This window comes from Amblyomma americanum, chromosome 3 (genome assembly GCF_052857255.1).
Source record: "Amblyomma americanum isolate KBUSLIRL-KWMA chromosome 3, ASM5285725v1, whole genome shotgun sequence".
Taxonomy (NCBI): Eukaryota; Metazoa; Arthropoda; class Arachnida; order Ixodida; family Ixodidae; genus Amblyomma; species Amblyomma americanum.
The window spans coordinates 180,195,072-180,211,742 of record NC_135499.1 but is presented as its reverse complement, the minus strand read 5'-3'; the positions used below and the strand labels follow the sequence as shown (position 1 = coordinate 180,211,742).

At 44.5% G+C, this 16,671-nt stretch overlaps 1 pseudogene across 1 annotated transcript in view; it reads right to left on the bottom strand.

The window, feature by feature from the left end:
- LOC144125555 (5-hydroxytryptamine receptor pseudogene) overlaps positions 1-7,617 on the bottom strand; it is a 287,026-nt pseudogene extending 279,409 nt beyond the window's left edge. The window contains exon 1 of the transcript XR_013313389.1: positions 6,716-7,617. The product of XR_013313389.1 is annotated as a 5-hydroxytryptamine receptor pseudogene (transcript). The remainder of the gene's footprint in view (positions 1-6,715) is intronic.
- Positions 7,618-16,671: the final 9,054 nt, after the last annotated feature.

Genomic DNA, 16,671 nt, shown 5'->3' with positions numbered 1-16,671 from the left:
TGCCACGGTCAAGTGACGAATTCTTCACCCTATAGTCCAAACGCCACAGTCAAGTAAAACTCGAAAGTGCTGGCTCAGGTCCTCCGTAATTCGAAGTAACGTTTAGAGCCACCGTAATCCCCAACCCTTGAAGCAAAATAAAAATGCGGTTGATGTCGTTTTCCTTCCTATGTCCTTTGTCCTAGTCTTATTCGCGCAGTTTTAACTTTTGACGATTAGATGTCGAGTGTGCGCTCTGGGTAGCAGTTTTGCAGGCTTATATTTCGTTCGCCGTAAGTCTTGTTGACATACGCACTCTTTAAAAAAGTTTAGGTCCTAAACAAGCGTGCATATAGGGGACCCTCCCGCATGTGCGCTGTTGTAGTCGGAGCACCTGATTTGCGAAACTTTAGAGAGGATGGAGACCGGGATGTTCTAGTCAGGCTCACGGAGTTTAACGTCCGAAAGCGACTCAGGCTATGTAGCGGAGAGCTCTTGAGTATTCCTAACAGCTGGGGTTCTTTAACGCGCACTGACATCGCACAGTACACGGAGCTCTAGCATTTTGCCGATATCAAAAAGCGACTTCCGCGGTCGGGATTGAATCCGCGTCTTTGGGGTAAGCAGCCAAGCACCATAGCCACTGCGCCACATGCTCTTCTAGTGTCTACTGTTAATGAAGTATGGCAATAAGGAATACGGTATGCGTCTTCCGAGTATTGCTTCCGTTTCTTCGATTAGCCTCATTGTGTGCTATGTGATGCTTTAAGATCTTAACGTTCAATGAAAATACCTTTAATGTAATCCTCTGATTGAAAGGCATTAGCACATAACTGCGGAGGATGAAAACAATGCGCCTCCGAATCCTGGTCCCAAAAGCGCATGCTACACCTCATACTTTTCTGCACGGCCGGTGTCATACAACACCGATTACTTTCACAGTTCGCCCTTTTTCCTCTTCGTTGCTTATCACTGTCCTTGATACTACAGCCGGCGCTTTATATTGCCCTACAGGTATCAGTCCTGTCATAAAAACATTCGGTAGCCTGTTGAGATTGGGTAAAAGTAAAAATCAGAGAAAGAATCGTTGTAGGATCAAGGCACAGCTATGTTGCATGACAGTGGACGTATACTCTAGGGCTATTTTGTTTTGTTTTGGATCGACCTGACGCCTTTCAGAAGAGAATTTTTCAGTTTCAGGTATCTTTACACCTAAACGCAGTACAGACGTTAAGCGAGCTCAGACCGGCAAATAATTGCGCTGTTAAACCCGGTCTCATAGCAAATAAGCTCAATTTTATGCCGCTGTACAGCATTGCCTGTTATATCGCCATTTCTGTACGACTGATAGCATAGTAACAGGCCATTAAGAGCATCCCATAAATTCCAGAAAGCTTCGACACTTTGCATTTCTGCACAGGCTTGAAACAGGATGACTCGCGGTCCTTTCTAAGCCTGTAAATTACACACTGCAGTATTGCAATTTTACTTGTTCCCACTTCTCAGGTGCCATTTTTTTTTCAGGAATAGCCGCCGATTAAAGAAATTTATTCTCCTTAGATGATGACATTCCTGGCTCGCAACTACAATAAATATTGCGCATTTTCACACTGACGGGGTGTTTGTAACAAGAAGTATACCATATATTGGACATTCCTCTCTCCTTCCACCCAGATTGTTAGCGCAGAAACACTTAAGCGGCAGCAACAGGAGGAAGTAGCCAAGCACAAGTGCGGGCCTAAAGACGTATCCTCGCCCCCAAGTACGGGATCCCGTCGCTCCTGATTTACGACTGGCCATAGCTGGAAACAATTAAGGCACGTGGCTCACTGCGGTATCGCGCGATACGAGCTGCCATCAAACACCCGCTGCTCGCCTCCAACAAATACGTTCCGCGCGGCCTTTTTCTCTTGCGTATCGCGCTCTGGCTCGTGCTGTTTCCCGCAGGGGCTTCGGCAACGTGAGCGCTAAGACGGCCGCTCGCCATTGACGTTTTTACGGGTTTCCGGCAAGTGATCGGTGCGTGGGATCCCGCTGTGCTTCCTGCGGCCGAGACACAAAGGAAGGGCTGCAGCGGCGTGAGGCAGTTTCGTCATTCGAGCGCCGTGACGACAAAGCGGAGGATGGAGAGGCCGCGCGGCACGCGAGAGGAGGACTTTGAGCTATTTGCTGAGTTACACGGCGCCGTTAACGCGAGAGGTCGCTCCTTTGTGAAAAAAAAAGGGGGAAAAGAGAATATGCGCACTCGGCGTGCGGCGGCGAGTTTAATTAGTCGATTACTTTGAGACAAAGTGTAAACATAATAAACCCGACGAGAAAACATCATCAGTGCTCTACATTTTGCTTGTCTTTCTTTTTCGCAGAATTTGTAACTTGGGTTCTTCCCGCCAAACTCTAGACTACGCTACTTATTCGCCGCTTTCACCAATCGATATGCAGGATGGTATCATCGACATCTACGTGACTTCACCGTTGCACTTTTGCCTTTGAATATGTTATATGCAGCGTCAGCATGTATGTGATCGCTTTTGCTCCCGCCGACAAGACTAATATTATTTTGTTGTAGGATCCAGTCTCCGGCAAAAGAGGCGGTAGAAAGTGGAGTAACCAATGAGGCAGCTCTCATCGTGCATTTTGTTCGACCTACATGCGATGTGAATTGCGGCAGACCATTTCATTCCAATAGGCTCTCACTAAAATGATCGCCTCGATATCGATTATGACTCTTCTTTAATTATTATCAGTTCAGTTGTGCAGATGCGACAGGACCGAGCTTCTTTTGACAAAATGCTAGTGGTCCTAATAAAATGTTACGCGCCAAAGTCATTATCGCCTACGACTTTTAGGCACTTATGTGAAGAGCTTCCAAATTATTTTGAACCCCATGGGTTCCTTATCGTGCACCGGATTATCAGTGCATGGCTGAATGTTCATTCCGCCTGCGCGAAAATTATGCAGCCGCGGCCGAGAATCAGACAGGCCTCATCGAGGCCAGCAGCCAATTCTCATAGCCACCAAGCCGCCAACCGGCATTCTTTTCCTTTTTCCCTGTAATTTATTTTCCTCTTTCCACATTTTCATTCTCCTAAGGAGTGAACAAATATTATAGTGTTTTAGCGCCGCATGTTATTTCACGAATGACGATTATGAAGGAACATCTAATCAACTAGATAAATAAATGGGCTACAAGTGCAGCAGAACGCTAGTGCTTTGCTCATCGATCCCAAATATCTGCTTATTCTTCTCTGAACGTGTGCGTTGCGATGTCAGTGCACGTTAGAGATCCCCAGGTGGTCGAAATTATTCCGGAGCCCTCCACTACGGCACCTCTTTCGTCATTTCTTCTTTCACTCCCTCCTTTATCCCTTCCCTTACGGCGTGGTTCGGGTGTCCAACGATATATGAGACAGATACTGCGCAATTTCTTTTCCTCAAAAATCAATTATTTTTCCTCTCTGAGCCTGAAAAATACTAACACGCAGATCTGTCGAGCATTATACTTAAGGTAGCTCAAATGGCTCCCCATTTTCAGTTCAAGAAAACATACTTTACCTTAAGCACAACTTTGTGACAGTGAATGTCTGGCGTTCGCAGAATCAGCGTTGCTTGAACGCATTTTCAGTGACATCGGGTTACATACAAACAAGGAAAGAGTGCAGGACGCATGTTCTTCGGAATATGCCTCAGGAAAATGACAATTTTCCACAGCTGACTTTTACTGTACCCTGGCGTGAAAAGATAGGATGGAGGGCTTATTTGGTTAATAATTACAGCAAGAAAACAGGAGACCCATACCACCTGTAATTCATTACTAGAAAAATCTTTTTTCGCATCCTAGTGCGCGTATATGCCCACATCCACTTTTTGACAAATGATATAGTTATACATAGATGTGCAAAATATTTGCGTTAGAATGTTTTGTTACGGGGTTAACCCTTATAAAAACACTCCGCAGACTACAGACTTCTTATGGGCTCTGATTGCTTTCTAGTAATATTTCGTTTTTTCGACTCATAGTCTATAGACTATTTATAGACAAAAATTTACTAGAAGTGTTTGACCATAAATCTATATAATTTATATGAGCAGTCTATAGGCTTTGTCTATAGAAAGCCTGTAGACTTCATAGTCAAAAGCCAGTGGAGAGTCTATGAAGTATCTAAAGAGGTTTTAAAAAGGGTTGCTTTCATGACGAAAATATTGCCTACGCTAACTAGGAAACCAGGAAAAAGAGTGTACGCCAGTTTACGCACAAAATTTTCACCTCTCGAATTCATTTTATTATATTGATGCGAAGGCCGTGACAATAGGCATGCTTTTGTGGCACTCTGACATCGCATGTTTTCAAAGAAAAAAATAAAAACACTTGTGTTTGTGCGCGTAAGATATGTGTATAAAGTGGGGGCTTGCCTTCCTCAGTTGTTTTAGTGTCATTGTGCACTCAGTTTTTTTATAGTTTTTTATAGTTTTTCACGCAAAATGTGTTAAAAATTAGCAGCAGGAAATTATCAAGAAAGTAGTGAAAATTGAAATAGACAGAAATGGCCGCAACTTCAGAGCGCAGGTATGCCTGCGCAATAAATATCTGTGCAGTTCTAACCTGACATAGTTGATGAAGGCAGAAGACTAAATTTCAGGAAACTGTAGTTTTTGTTTTTATTTTTTTATTTGGTAGCAGTATGAACGGCATCGTAGTTAGTAGTGCATCCCGTCTGAAGTAGTTCTTTTGCCACAGTCAGGCAAAACGAATGTTTTTTGCATTGGGGACTTCTCTGCTTTGCTCGCCAGAGGAAACAAAACATCTCACTGTGCGCGGCCATTAGCAGTAGGGATCCGCTCGTACCAACAAAGTGTTGGAGTGAGAAAAAAAAGCTAACCCGTGCAATTTTAACTAGGCGACCGGCATAGACGCATCATTAAAGATGTGATGTATTCATTCAGAGTTACCATAAGTCTTGAATCAAGCTTACCAATATATCATCATTTGATTTATACAAGAGCAATTCTAATAGCAGGTAAATTTTATGAACTCCAGTGAACATTAAACGCCATTGGGCGACGCTTACGTATTTCAGGGAAAGAAAATGGCCCTCATTAGTCACACAGCCTCTGCATCTAAAACATAAATGTCTTACGCATCCACCAGCCGGTAGTGTAGCTTCCGTAATGTAAAAAGCCTTTCTCAAGAACATGTCATAAAACCAAAAAGTCAAGATGTGGCAGTGCAGTACAATAGAACACAAAACAAATCACACAAGAAAGCCCAAACACAAAGTGCAGAACTGACCGCCGAGAAATTTAGAAAGCTTTCAAGAAGAAATACGCTGCAAAAGAAGTTTCCAGGCAACCATATAATTGTTTTTTTTTATTATTATTTAGCAGACTCTGGCTCCAACTTATTCCAAAAACCAGACGACTGTTTTGAGATCCAGAAGAAAGCTTGTTACTTTTGCATACCTACAGATAATCAAGTACGCGGTACTGAATATTCATTATTGTACCATGACGCCTTTCATTTGTGTTGTTTGCATGCCACACTTATTAAATGAATAATAGGATCTGTGCTCCTGCCGATTAGGGCAGAAATAAAAACGCAGTTCCTTGTGTTAAATAGAAGTTTTAAGTTTGATTTAAACTTCATACGCATTTCTTATCGAATCGACGATATAACCTACGATGATGTCTGCTCGTGAATAACGCTGACAAAATTTTGAGGTTTCCAGAAACTCCATTTTACTTTCGCGTCCAATTTTTAGAAGCATTCTATATAACAGGCCAAGCTTGCAGAAATCGTCAATATGAAATTTATCAAAAGGAAACGTAGATCTAAAAAAAAAACCGGCATATCGTACGAAATTAAGTATAGAGCGTATGTTAATGAAAGTGTTCGTAATAATGAATTGCAGAGGGAACTTTTTTTTGTAGGATTACCCGTGTGTGTTTATGTGTGTACCTCGCAAAAAAATTCACCATAATCCTGAAAGTGTATACTTATTAAATACAGCGACACACGATAAAGAAGCAATAACAAGGATTTACCAATGCTTCGAGTGCTGGCTTCGTGCAAACATCTAACTTTTTGCATATGACTGTGCCTACAGCAAGCATCGAACGATATGTCAAATGAAATCCGAAACGCTTTGTGTCGGTGCGGAGATTGCTATTACAATAAGTCTGCAACTTTCGTTGCCTCATGTAGCAAAGAATTGTGATTGTGTTCCTTTACGGGACTGCATGTGGAAAAGCGATTATTTTTATCTACCTGCACATTCCAAAAAGTGCTACGAAATAAAAGACGGCGTTGCTGCCTTCCTGTCTGAAATATATACTGAAGCATAACAAAATGTGTGCACAAACATCTGTTTTCGTTATTTAACGTTAGCTGATTACTCTAGGAGCACCACTCGTACAAGCGATCTATTTTGACTAGCACCTTATCTCAAACTGAATAAACATATTTCATTATTATCAAAACACCAAAGTTTTATTTTGGTGGCATAGCTTCCGCAGAAGTATAAAGACACGAGAAGCAGACTTATACGTGACCACGCTTCCCTGTATATTCCTACAATTCTAAGAAAAAAATATATACATTGTCACTAATTTTTCATAAACAGAAAGCAACCGTTCAGTTACCTCGGCGTACACAGGGAATCTAGCGAAATGTACAGTTCCGTTACGTAAGCACATGGCACAACGTAGGACGCGCAGTAATCGAGCTGACTGATGAGCTTACCTTGATGGGAGCGACCGAGCATCCAACAGGTCACCCAAACTATTTCTGAACGACAGGTGAAGTCCAGGTCAGCATTTCAGGAGTGCATAAATAGGCTGCTTGTTTGCGACCAGCGTCCTCGGAGTGCTTCCCTCAAAAACAACACCTGTTGATATAATTCATTGCAGTTTGTTTGCTGCTCAAACTCTGTAACCCCTGGTTTGAAGCAGGAGGCACGAAACGTCAAGTTCCTTCTGGGACTCACGCTTGCCACTGAAGAGGCTTCTTAACAAGTATCACTGAATACAAGAAAATTAAGTCATAATATGAGCTATGTGCTCCCTTCATGCTTCGAACTTGTTTCCTACAGAACTTCTCGCAACGAACCTCGAAGTCACTCAGGGTTTCCTCAACGGAGCCACAAAAGCACTTCGCTTCCTCTTTCCTTCGGGAATGGTATGAAAGTCTTCCCCGAAAAAGCCACAAAAAAACTTAATTCCAGCAGAAGACTACTGCCGGAGAAGATAGGGAGCAGAGAAAGCCGGTCACGGCGTGATATCGGTAGTTCCCGCCTTTTCCTCCCGGCGATGCCCGGCGAGTCACCGTCCGGCCCGTATCACCGTCTCCGGCCAAGCAGTTGGCGCGAGTGCGCCGATGCGAGGCAAAGCCGATCGGTCCCGAAGCAGCCGCGCGCAGAAACGGTCCCGCGGCTCGACGTCCTGTGTGCGCGCCGCTTGGCCGGCACGGCCTCCGCTCCAAGCTGTGGGCCGCGTACTCGTCGTCGCCGCCGGCGGGAGCGGCAGAACATGTGCGCGCGCGATCCTCGGATCCCGGTGGTGGAGGTGGTTGCCGCGGGAATCGGGGAGGAGGCGCTCCCGAGCGCGGGACGGACGCCAGGCGTCACTGGCCGCGACTCCCTAGCTGGGAGAGGCAGCCGCGCGATACGGACCCGTTTTCGCGCCGGCGCTGGCGGGGCGCCCTGGCGAGCATGCGCTGCCTGACCCGTCGTCCTTCCTTCTTCCCCAACTCCCCCTCTCGTGCTCCTCCTTCACCTCCTCGTCGGCGTGTTCCTCTTCCACTTTTCATCGCCGAGTTTGCAGCTCGCTGTTCTTATGTTGTAACTCCTCGTTTCTGCTGCATTTTTTTTTTTGTTTCTATGCGTCCACTTCACGTTTAGGGACGTGTCATTTATTCGTCCTCTTTCGACTGCGCAAATAATGACATATACATTTGTCATCTCGCATTTACGAACTTGAGGACGGCGGAAAAGAAAGCCCCTCAATATAAGGTATACCAAATCAAACATACTCCTCCAGGAATCTTTGAACAGCGTAAATTTCACGCATGAAATACAAGAACGGGCACTCTTTTTTTTACACATTTCACGCTATGCCTCACACCAGCTGGCGTGGAAGGAAGCAAACATACAATGCTCTGTCCAGCGGTATGCTGACAACCTCGAAATGAGGAATTTAGTAAAGTACTCGGTACTTTTTCCACATGTGCGAATGCTAATCCTCAAGCTCCCTTTAGTATTAAAGTTTTTCTGCTTCAAGTTTCCTGACTGCCTACAACGTTCATAAGAAAGAGTGCAGTGGCCGATAGTCCGGCTGGTAAGGCGCGCCTCAGTCAGTAACAGACGCCGCAGTGCCGGCAGCTACAGCAAATCCTCGGAATGTAGAGGTCTCTGACCGAAGCTGGAAGCCACGATCCTGCTGTCAGCTGGAAAAAGCTAGACCATGAAGTAATGATATTATATCGAAGCCTACAATACGGGTAACGAAAACTGTAGCCAGCCATCCTGTTTTGTTTGGCGTCTTAGCCGATTCACTAAGTTCAGTGAAGTGAGCTGCAATGATAGGCTGGTTCTCAAAACTTTTTCTTCATTTTGTATGCTGCCTTGGTGGCGTTTCACTTGTAGCTAAAATGTCTCGTCTTTTTTTTTTCGAAAGACGCTAATAGGACGTTGGCGCATGAGATGCTGTTGCTTCTTCTACTCTATTTCGAATTCTTTTATCCTGCATGGCACTGTGTTTTGTTTTTACACTAATGTAAAAGAAATCTAACAATACTCAAGAGACTTTGCATTTAGCATTGCGTAATAAAGTGCTCTGCTCGAGACGGTGCCTGTTCACAGAAAGTAGCGCTACAATTCCTTGGCTTAAGGAAGAGAAAAAAAATAATGAACGGGTTGCTGATCCGAAAGTACTTGGGAAAATGTCTGCTGCTTCACGACTTTGTCCAGTAAGAAGTTTGAAACTGGGCGCCGATTGTGTCACACTTCTGGCATACAGTAAGAAAACGTTCTCGTAAACTAAGTTGTAATTATTTTGTGTAATGCAGGAGATTATTCAGCAAGACAATAATAAGAAAAAAACGGGAAGTAGTAAAACCCTAGCTGGTACAAACCACTCTCGAAGCTGAAGTTTCGCAGCAGTATCCATTTACCCATTGCGTGATGGGCGCTTTCGGCCCGGGATATCGACAAGGCACTCACGTAAAGTGCATTTAAAACACCATCGTTGGAGCGCCTTCGGTGAGTGGAATAAAAGGCGCAAACGCACATAAATGTCACCTCTCTCTTGAGGACATTGGCACGAGTCGCCAACGAAATGTAGAGTGCTTTTATGTCTTGTTCGAAGAGTAACGCCGCCAGCTGTCGAAGCATGCCACGGTGCCATGTCGACTTACATGTTAACTGGAAAATGAATACGGGAAACAGTAATAAAAGTGTGCCCATTCTTTTTTCACTCTTTTTTGGAGGACAAGGCTCTTGGTGAAGTCGAAACTGTGAAGCAGTTTGCTGCGACGAAGGCACATTTCCGAAAAAATTCCGTCGTTGTCTAAGGATAGAGAGCCTAAAATATTCAGTAAAGAGCAATCACGAAGACAAAAATTAGGTGGCAATTCTACAAAATTTCTTACAGGTGTCCCTTGAACGTTCGATCAGTTAGCATTCATGTTCGAGAAATAAGCGTTCATCTAGATGCTAAGTAGCGTTTCTCGCCTCATATTCTGGTGGTAAAGAGCAGAAATCTGTGCGCGCTTGGCATGGTGAGCCGTGTGTGCAGGGTCGTACGGAGTACTTCATGCCATTTTGGCCTGTACCCGAGCCTTGTCCTGCCGAGACTTATATTTCCGTTGTATAGAATTATATCTACCGCGCCTCTCCGCAACAATTCGAAAATGTGCAGAAAAGGTTTGTTGGGCTCCTGGCACTTGTCAGGCAAGCATAAGAAAACACTCACCACAGCCAGATCGAAGCTACCACAAAACGCAGAGGTACCCATTTTCAGCACAATTTTGTGCCTTCCTAAAAGCTAATTAGAGTGCCTCTTCCCACGGTAATCTTTAGTAGAAGGCGAAATATTAGTACGTACCGGGCGCTGCCTAGTTAACCTCCCTGCCTTTGTCTTTCTCTCTCTCTCTCTCTCTTGTGCCTTCATTTCTCAAAGCTGGCTTGAGGTGGTTTTACACGGCAAGTCCTAATAGGCCCCAGCTATTAGCGGAGCATTACATCTTAGCATAACCAAAACTTGCACCAAGCAATTCATGTGCAGATATGACACTCTAAAGAGCACACAAGTTAAGCAGTTCGTTGGTTAAAAAGTAACAGGTTTTGGGAGAGAAAAAAAAAAGATCACTGGAAAACGTTTCACCACTATGCACGTTCTTACTTTGGATAACTCAATCTAGAGGTCATTTTTGTCGGTACCTAAGCCATCTGTCCTGCTCCCGTAAAGAAAAACTGGACAGAATAGCAGCAAACTTGGAACACACACAAGTGCAGTTTTCTTTTGCCTTACCAAGATTGTATCCCTGAAGTGTGGCGGCTCACGTTGTTGCTGGTCAGCTAAATAAGACAATGAAATAAATAAAATCCAATCAAATGCAATCAATCCCATTTCACATGAATGTACTGCCGAAAAAGAAAACATTACAAGACTATGGTTTAAACTGCTGTAGATCGGAAACAGAAAGTTCCGAATGATGGTCCACAAGCAGCATGGTCATGCTGAAAGAAATATTAGACGTGCTTTTTATATTTTGGTGCCGTCCCACAATTTCTGCATTTAGAAGATCCACGCAAAATGCGTGGGAAAGAGTCACAGGGCTTGGTAAAAACCATTTCAATAAGCAGATCGAACTGCCAATGGTGCCGACCAGCTCACCCGACCAGATTCGCTGATTAAGCAGGAGTTTCGTTCTTGGCGCTTTGTCATTCTAGCTACGAGCGGCTGCGAGGCGAGGTGGCGGGTGCCTTGTCGGGAAACGATCTGGATGTCAAGAAGGAGCCTGACCTCGGCGCTGGAGTCTCGTCCCGGAGGGAAGGAGAAACTGCTCTTGGATAGCCTCCTGTGATTGGTTCGCCACTCCAAGCTCCTGGGGAGTGAAGGTATCCAAAGCGCCCGCGGTTACCTTGTACCGCGAGAAGCTGTTATACTAACGTTTAGCGACGCTGAGCTCAGGCACCGACGGGTCGGGTAGGGGCTTGGCTTCAGCGCTTCAGTGAAGTCGCTGAGGCCGGTGTCGTCAGTGGACCGTACACCAGCGCCGGCGGCTGCAGCGCGCAGCCGGTGAAAGTTGTGCGCAGCCTAGCGCCGTGCCACATCGTGCCAACCAGAGCGCCGCCTGATCGCCCGCATCTCTCGTTCTTTTCTCTTTTATGGCGTCGCTGAAATCTTGGCGGCGGGTGCTGCTCATGTGGTATCCTCGCTCGTCGACAGGGTGATGCGGCTTCTGAGAAGAGTTGAAGTCTCGAGGGGGTGTGCGCCACGTGGCCACGAGGTTGTGCCATGTTTGAAAAGTTATGTTAAAGTTATGTTAAAGCATAACCTAGCTTATCTTATAATATCCTTTCACCGTGTCGCCCATTGGGAGCAGTCGCGTGACACAATCTTAGGACGAACGAGAGCCATTACCTGGCCATCTACAGTATATACGAGAGAGAGAGAGAGAGACTCTTTAATGAAGAAACAGAGAATTTAGCCGGCGTTTCAATATCGCTGGCATGCTACTCTGCGTGGGGAGGGGAATTTGGGAGATAAAGACTGAAGGAGAGCAGCGTGGAAGAGGTGGAAAAAAAACGAAGATAAAATGCAGCCATGAAATGGGTACTAAGGATGCAGTGGCGAGTATTGATGTAACCTATGGAATGATGGAGTGCATAGTCCGACGAATGGGCTGACGAAGTTCACTGCAAGAAGAATGCATGAAGGTAGCCTGCAAGTGAATTTGGAGCTTATCGAGATGTCCAATGTCTTTTAAATATGTAAAAAGAAAGTTCATTGCAAGTCTCTGTTGCCTGAAGCAGGCTAAGGGGCCTAAAACTTTGTCCATTGTTAGGGGCACTGGGCAGAGCTTCTGCATGCAATGTTCATAGTACGCACGCTCGTTAGCATACGCAGGGCACTCAAGCAGGATATGTTCCACAGTTTCTATCGAACCACAGTTGTCACAATGCGGACTGTTCATTTGTCCAAAACGGTATCGCAGGCCATTTGTATATGCAGCATTCAGACGAAGTCGGTGATAAAGTGTTTTGAGTTGTCGAGGAATTCTGGGTGAGAGTCTTGATCTAAGATGTGGGTCAAATGAGTGAAGAAATTGGTACTGATGTGTCGGCAAACTCCAAAGCCGATACGTTTCTTCGTACGCAAAACTTTTAGCCATTTGGGACGCATCAGATTTCGTGAGAAAACTTCGAATGTATCTCTGATGTTGATGGCCCTTACGGGCCGCTTCATCTGCTTTTTCATTAGCCATAATGCCACAGTGAGCAGGCACCCGCTGAAATGTTATGCAGTGGCCTGCGGCAATAGCTAAATGATGGATATACCCAATGTCCAGGGAAACTGGCTGGTGATTCGTTTTCTTCAGCAGGTTGGCCAGGATCTGCAGAGATGCTTTTGAATCGGTGAAGATAACCCAACGGCCGGCGGTTCGGCGCAGGATCTAAGAAACAGCTTCCTTAATGCCGTGAAGCTCAGCTGTTGTAGAGGAGGTTCTCCGCTGCAGCCGGTAAGAAAGGGCATGGCCTGTTGAGGGCACATAAAGGCCACAAGAAGAAGTTTCTTTAGTAGTTGAACCATCGGTGAAGATATGGGTGTGCTGCGTATATTCTTCGATTAAGTAGGCGAGAGTAGCTTGCAGAAGTGCTGCCTGTGGCATGCGGCTCTTTGCATTCACACCTGGAACAGACTTCTTCACCTTTAGAGGAGAGAGTGTCCATGGAGGAAAGGCCAGAGGTAGTAGTTTCTGAGGCTGATTAATAGTAGGAAGGGGCAGGAGCTGCACTGCCTGGCCAAAGCTACAGTTGCTGTGAGTTAGGTGGACACGGTGTAGGAAGTGCTTCTTCCCTTGCAGGACATGGCGGAGATGGGTACGCATAGTTTCCTGGGCGGCAATTACCTCTAGTGGGAGACATCCTGCCTCCGCTACTGTTCCTGATGCAGAGGAACCCTTTGGGAGGCCAAGACATATTCGCAGGCAGTTGTTCCGTGCGGCATCGAGAGTCTTATTGCTTGATGTAGATAATCTTTGAAGCACTGGTAGACAGTAGCGCAAGGTATATACAGTATATACAGTATATACAGTATATACGCTGTCCTCATCAAGTTGTTCATTGCTCTCGCGCTTCGGCTTTGGCACCCGTCCTGCCCTTCGAGCGGCTGGCGATGTAAACAATCAGGGTGGACCTGAACCGTCCGACGTGTGATGGGTGACGTAGGAAATTTCGTGGATAAAGCTTGCTTTCTTGCTGTCTTTTGAACTCTGTAAAATGAAGGAAAGTCCCGTTTGTCACATTTCAACCAACCACCATTATTTCCTAGAGTAGCGAGAGACTATGCAACATTCATAGTTTTGGATCGTTTACAAGAATAAAAATATCGCTGTCAGCACGCTTAACAGGAACGCTCGATTGCGCATCCTGCGCTGATATTACAGCCCCTGCAATGATCACTTTGTGGAAAAATGTCATGAAGTGACTGAAACAAATTGCCCTGAAGGAGTTGGTGGCGATAAAGTTTGTGAAAAAGCGTTAAACGAGCGCGTTAAACGACCTTGTGTACGGCGGTGTGAGAAGTATTCCAGATCTGCACACTTCTTTAATGCTGAGACTGCTGTGAAAGGCGAGTATCCTGAAAATATGAAACGAACAGCGCGGCTCTGTAGGAATTTGATGTTAGTGGTAACGTATAGGCCTGATCAGGGTTCCATGTTGCCGCGGCGTATTCGATTTCAGGGCGCATTAAAGCTGTATAGGCAAGTTTTTTGACACAGATTGGAGCATGTTTGAGGCTACGTTTGACAAGACCAAATGAACAGATAGCAGAAGCTAGGGTGAGGTCATTATGGTGGCGCCATGTTAATTAAAAATGAAGATACCGTCCAATGTACTTGTATGATATTTTCAGTTCTACAGTATTTTAATCAAGAACGTAAGTGGTTTACACAAAAGCTAAACGACGAGTGAAAGACTTGTGTAACGTAAACGGTCATTAACGAGGAGGAGCACCATTTGTTGACTGCGTCCATGTCGGAATGTAAATACTAGCGGTCAGTGTGACTAGTAATATTATGGTTAATTACGTCACCATGGGCAAGAGTCGAACTTTAGGTGTTCAGAGGAAGGTAAATCATTAATGTAGCTTAGAAAAGACAAGGAACCAAGCATGCTTCCTCGGGGTAGACCAGATATGACATCAGTGGAAATGTTTGAAATATATACCGTGGTGAAGTCAGTTAAGCACGAAAGAAATTCCTTAATCCAAGAAAGCACATTAGGGAGCATGTCAAGCTGTGCTATTGTCAGCAGAGTTCTGTGATGAGGGACCCGGTCGAAAAATTACGAAAACTTAAGAAATACAGCGCCGACCCTGACCTGCGCCAAGTGATGAATGTAAGCCATTAGTAAAGTTAGCGAGTTGAGTGTCACCTGAAAAACCCTTGCGGAAGCCGTGGTGATATTTGAAAGTAATGATATAATCTTCCATGCAGTTAATGATTTGGCTTTGCTCCAGGAGTTTACAAAAAATGCTGGTTAAGAAGATTGGACGACAGTTAAGCGGGGAGGAACGCTCACCTGATTTGAAAACAGGCATTACCTTGGATATCTGGCAATCATCAGGATTAATTCCGCTTGACAATGGTTGCGAGAACAAACTAGAAAACGCGAATGCTTCGTGATGTATTCTTGAGTATCATTTTGTTAAAATCGAGATGATCCTAGCTACTAGTGATTTTAGGATTGTTTAATGAAGCTAAGACAACCTGCATCGCTAATAATTATTTCTGGCATGGAAATTTCCTGAAATGTATCTGAGCCAGAAGATGTGGCAGTATCTTCGTTGGTAAATAGTGATGAGATGGCGTCGTTAAAATTTGAGCGCAATCAGATCCATTAACAATGATACCATATGTCAGGATGAAAGCCGGGATGAAAGCAAAATGTCAGGATGGACGGTTTACGATGCGCGAGAATTTACGATGGTTGTTGGTTAGCAGAGACAAGCAATGATTGAAAAAGTTACGTCGAGAGGATTTGAGCAGAGACTGGTATTCTTTGAGTCATTTATTGTACGTTTCCCACACTGTAGAATAACCATGTTTACCGCTTGCCGGTACAATCGTTTTTCGTTGTTATTCATACGCCGCAGCGTCTCACTAAATCATGTTACATTTTAAATCTGATGAATATGAGAGGCACGACGTCGTCGCTAAGTTTAGCGAGAGTATTCTTGAATACATTCCAATTTTGTTAAACTGTGAGCAAGAAACACTCATTCGAGAACAAGACAGAGAAACAATCTAATTCTGAGTTAATCCTGTCATACTTAGCTATGCTGTCACTGTAACGTCTGATGCGTTTAATAGTAGTCTTCTTATCTTTATACGAACGGGTAGTGCGTCCTGTTATTACGTCATGATCCAAAATTCTGTCTAAAGGGATAAAGTCCGAACAAAGGTCACGATTATTTGTTAATATTAAGTCAATAATGCTCGCGGTCCTTGATGTACAAAGCGTGGGAAATGTAATAAGTTGAGAGAATGAAAATTCTAGATATGTCTGAAGAAACATATGAGCCTCAGTTTTACTCTCTGTGACGGATTGCGTGAGCCAATTTATATTTGGAGAACTGAAGTCAGCAATATGAGTAGAGTTTGGAAAACATTCGAAGAAATTCGAAAGAAAACAAAGACATCACTCTGATTACACAAATTGAATTGTAATTTAAAGAAACATCTACACATTCAAGATGACAAGTAATCATTACCCTTAGAGTCAGTAAATAATCTTTGCAGCTAAAAGTACACCACCTCCTCCACGGTTTGGTCTATCGCATCGAAAGATACTAAATAATGTTTCGCTGACAAAAATAATATTATCGGGAATAACATCAGTGAGCCATATTTCAGTGGTGGGTGCTATTATTGATGTGGAGTATGTGACAATCAGTGAAGGTAATTCAACACCCTTACAGACAACCCTTCTAATCTTAGTGTAAACGAAAAACATGATTTTATCAGCACTACGTTGTCACGTTTGTGAAAGATGGGAAACGTGGGTCTGATTCGAGGTAATGACTCCAAAAGGACGTAGTTCTTCTGTAGAGCGCCAAGAAACATAAACTACGCGACCAGCCTCAGTGTCACACACATAGACATCACTGCTAGTGAGGAGCTTATTGAAGGCGAGACGAAGGCGGCTCTCTTTCTTTACAAATTTAGCGTACTGCCATACATGACGGCGTTTTACTCGAACGGCCTCAGAGTAATCATGAGCGCTGCTGAAGTCGATGTTCTTGAGCTTGGATCCACTACCTAAAACCGACTCAACTTCTTTATCTTTCTGCAAGTTAGCTATGGTTGGCCGTGTCTTACTAGACGAGAAACAGTCCAGAGGATACGCTCTCACAATCGAGTTTGTCACAACACGATGTTTACACGCGCAAAAATGGCTCTCAAGCTGATAT